Genomic DNA, 4,822 nt, shown 5'->3' with positions numbered 1-4,822 from the left:
TATTTTGTTATTTAGCCTTTATTTCCTAAGGATACAGTGGAGTGGTATTAGATTTCTAAATGTCCCCTGTTAGTTTTGTCAGATAATGTAGCAGTGTGCAAGCTGACCTGTCTTTGCCCAGATAAATCAGTGTAGATGCTTCAGCTATTTACCTATTATGATTTAAAATTGGAATAACCAAAGAAGTAAGCACTGTCTCATGAGGAAACACTAATTTCCTTTTCTAACTTTGTTTTAAAAGCTCCATATGCTGTGTTTCTGGAAAATCCCATTTATAACCAGCTAAAAAAGCCTAATATTAAGGTGCTGGAAGCTGCATAAGGAGCAGAACAGGGACCACATAATTTTTCTCTCAGTGTCTGCTGTTCCAGTCAGCTGATCTGGGGGTGAACCTGAAGTGTTTCATGGCTGTGTCATCATTTCCCAAAGCACATGCAGGCACAGGGAAGAGCTGGGTTCTTCCTGCTAAGTGGAATTCTATGAAATTTATGAAGATTTACCTTTTAGAAGTGTTCCTTCCTCTGAAGGACTGGCACTCTGCTCAGGACCTCCAAGAGGAGCATTGCTTCTGGTGGTAGATGTCATCAGCACTGGTGTCTGTGTACTTACCCCTTTTCTGGTAAGTGAACTTAATTAATTGCACCATTTTTTCTCCCAGTTTTTAAAAAACATTCATAAATTTCCCATCTGACCAGGGCTAGTTAAAGCTGAGTTTAATGAAGAAGGGAGAGTCATCTGCAGTTTACCAAAGAAATTAGGGGTCTGACCAGCGAGTGTGACAGGATCTACAGCCAAGCTTTAGTAAAACTATTATTTAAGGGAAAACATAATCAATGATTACCAGGTTATCCTACTCACTATTCAGGCAAAAGTCTGTTCTCCTGTTACAAGCATGCAGTAAATGTCAGCATGTTTCTGTAGTGGTGGCTCTACCACTTTGGAGACGAGGCTGAACATGCAATCAGTTGTATAATTTAATTTTTATTTGGAATGACTTGGCTGAGCTCCAGGCACAAGTAATTATGACCATTTATGAAGATTAATCTGACACTTCCCATCAAAGGGACAAGGCCTTGTAGTGACTCAAAGGCTTAGTTGATTCTTCCTCCCCATCTCATCTCCCAGCGTTTCCACTCCAGTCACAGAAATAAGACTAATCAATTAATGTGGTGACTGAGCACTGCACCTCATTAATGAAACACCTTGAAGTGTTTGAGTTCAGTTACAGCCACTTCTCAGGTTGTTCCAGTGCAAGAGAAAGATCCGTCAGGAGTCACCCAAGTAGATGTTTCTGAGCCTCTTGGCTTTCCAGGTGACTGAAACTCAAAGCACAGCGCGGAAAAAGATTTGCTTAACGTGAGACCAGGTGTCTGATTAAAGTTTGCTTACTCATAAAGAATTGTAGAAAGGATAAGCTTGTACCTCACAGTGCCTGTACAACCTCTAACCACGTGTGTAGGATGGGTGCCTGTGACCCTCTGTTCCACAGGAGATTATGAGGTGGGTACATCACTCTTTTAATTGTGGATCTCTCAAGAGATACACCGAGACCTGTTTTCTCCTGCCTTTGTGTCTATACTGAATATCCCTTCCTCCAAAAAGGGGAGTATTTTTCATTTATTCTGCTTCTCTAAACCTCCAGCACAAGTTTACAGCATTTGAGGTTGTCTGTCACTGTTCCCCTCAAAAGTCTCTAGTCAGCTCTGAGTTGTTTTTGTTTTATTTGTGTGTTCTTGGTGTTAAGTTGCTCAGGGCCGACATGAGACAAGGTTTCAGCTTAACAATAAACCTGTGTTAAAAGCTGCACAGAGTTCTTAATTTTCAAAAAGCAATTTCAAACACAAAACAACGTTACTGCAGCGATTTTGTTTATATGCAGGGCAAGTTATGGCACTGCAGCAAAGCCCTCTGGGGAAGCAGATTACAAGGCTTTCCATTTGAACAGTCGGTGGTTTAAGATGCAAATTCATTTCTGGGGAAGCAGAGAATTTGTAAACCAACACTTCAGCGCTGCTGGTGGAATAATGCACATACCTGAGAGCGTGGTACCTGCCGGCCCCAGTGCAAGGATGTAACTGCAGGGAAAGAAGAGAGATGAGAACCAAGGTCAGAGGCCATTAAACAGTAAATATGTAAATAGACACTTTGCTCCAGGTAGCACCAGGACCCTCAGTCAGGACTGCCCAGTGACAGGTAACCTAACCTGGCTCTTGGCTGTTTCCTCCTGCCATGTACACAGTTTGCTTTACTAGTCCTTTCCATCTTGGAATTGATTTTTCCATTGCAGCGTTCAGAGCACAGATTTTGTTCAGTGAGGTGATTTCTGTAGTTTCTGCTTCCTCTGTCCCCCAGCTGGCAGAGGCAGCTTTGGCAGCGGTGCAGGGGATTTGTGACCAGAGGGGGCAGTCTGGGCTTGAGACTGGACTTCCAGGGCTAAGAGGGGGAACATTCCCTTCACCTTCTCTTCCAAGTAATAAGGAAGTGGACAGGCATCCCTCTGTGGAGGCTCTGCTTGTAGGTTTAAGTGGAACAAGACCTGAGGGATGAGGCCGTGCCATTTGTGCTCGCTGACGAATAACGCTTTTAAAGTTGTGCGGCCTCTTGTGCAAAGATGTCTCGAGACATCTGTCTCGAAGCATAAAAGGAGAGGTTTCAAAAGGTTGGCTTTCTGAAGGGTTGAAACCCTGCAGACTAGCCTGAGTGGAATAAGCTGCTTGTGCATTTCATCTTTTTCTGAATAGACCAGAAACTTCTGGATGCTGCAACCCGTGGTTTAAGAGCTGATCAATTTAATCTGGATTCTTCTAGAAACGAATTCAGAGCAACCCAAATGTTTCTGCTTAAAAGCCTGAAGGACCAAGGGGAGGCAGATGATTAGTCTCAAATGGCAGGCTTTTCCCCTCAAAGGCATAACTCAAACATGAACCAGGTGTTCCTCTGCTTGTAAATACAGCACAAAGATTGTAAGAGGTAAATTGCTTAAAATGACAGGAAAAAAAAAAAAGTTGAACAAAAGCAGCAGAAGCAATCTCTGCTGCAACCCAAGCTTTTGCAATGACACATGGAATTAAAAGGTGAGTAGCTTTAAAATTAATAAATTATTTACTGCATCTTTTAAGTTCTTCACTGTTGATATACATGAAAGTTGAACACAGATAGTTCCACAGGGCTGCACTGCAGAATGTGCACTAATCACTGGCTTAGCTTAACATTGGTGCTAACAGATAATACAGATGACAACACAGATAGCCTTTCCCTTGTGCTGCACATCTCCTCTTCACTGTACTGGGAACCCTCCTCTTACTACTGACAAGAGCCCAGTGCACATAAAATAACTTGTTTAGGTGCTGCAATCCAAGCTTGTCTCTGACCCTAATCTGTCAACAGATCAGCTCAGCACAAACCATTACACCATCAAATAAGCAAAACTGTAAATTTTAAAGCATTTTTGCAGTATAGGGAAGCCAAACAGTAAAAGTCTAGAGATGCACCTGTAAGTCCTATCTCAACAGACTTGAATTCTGCTCGTTTAACCTTTACAGCAGCCCACACTTCAGTCATGTAGTGGTCTAATATCAGGTACAGCTTCTAACTCAGGCCTGGAACTGGCTGGGTAAAGCCTGTCAGGGGTGATGCTGCAGGTTTTCAAAAGTTTAAGCATTTCAAAAGTTATACTGTGCATGTCCACCATCCTCATAATCCAGCTCATCAAATTGATGATCTTTAGCGTTGTGAAATTGTTCTGTGTGATACAAAACTGTCTAAATTCAAGTCCTTACAGAAACATGAATTGCTACAATGATTTAAAGCAGCTGTGTGCTCTGCAAAGCACCCTCATATTGCTAGAACACATATTTTTATAAGGATGTCAAACTGGAATATGGTCAAGTAGCCTTTTGAAGTGAAAGCAGTAGACATCAAAACATATTCAACAGACTGAGAAAAACACTTGGAGTGTCTTGAAAACTAATAATTTCAGTTCATCTCCAGCTTGCAGAAGCCAAACTCTGTATGTTGATGCAGATAAAGCAGGAGATTCGTCCCCTATGGATGTAAGAGCAGGAGTTGATCCTGTAAACAAGTGTTTGCTTATCTTTTTATATTAGGAATACTTGTGCCCCCAAATCCCAGCATGTTTGGGGGCTTCCCAGAAGCTGCCACTTAAATCAGTTCTGTCAACAAGCCCTGGACAGTTGTTGGTGGAGCTCATCTCACAGCCAGACATCTCTGACCAGCACAGTGAACCCAACTGAGCAGGGCAAACATTCTCAAGCACCAAACAGTGGAGTCCAGGAACTCCTCCTGCTGCAGTGGAAGAAAATAATCTGCAGATTCCACGTTGTCCTAATTCCTACAAATTTCCATGCTCAAGACAGCAGCTGGCTCCCAGGGGAGGGTTATCTACTCTTGGGTGTCACCAAAGTCTGTGGTGAGAGCCATGGATGTCCATCCACGTGGTGTGCCTGCCTGTGTGGGCACCAGAGTGCTGAGAAACTCTGCATGGTTCCTCAGGAGTTAATACCTGCTGAATCCACCAGCCAGATTCTGCTGTTTCTTGGAAAAGGTGGCTAATTTGGGCTGCAAATTAATTTTGTTTAGTTTTGCACATACAAGCAAGACCTGACAGGAGCTGCCTCTGATTAAATTTGTGCATCACCCAGTCCTACAGACTGTGTAGTAGGAAAATGCACCACGATAACATCCTCCTTCAATTTCCTCTTTAATTTTTGGTACAATGGATGTATTTTCTCCTGCCTTCTGAAGAAGGGACTAAATGCGTCCCTGAAGTTAATAACATGATATGGGGTCATTTTTATTGAAA

Source organism: Myiozetetes cayanensis, unplaced genomic scaffold (genome assembly GCF_022539395.1).
Source record: "Myiozetetes cayanensis isolate MyiCay16 unplaced genomic scaffold, myiCay2020 scf21, whole genome shotgun sequence".
Classification (NCBI taxonomy): domain Eukaryota; kingdom Metazoa; phylum Chordata; class Aves; order Passeriformes; family Tyrannidae; genus Myiozetetes; species Myiozetetes cayanensis.
Note: the sequence above shows the minus strand (reverse complement) of the source record.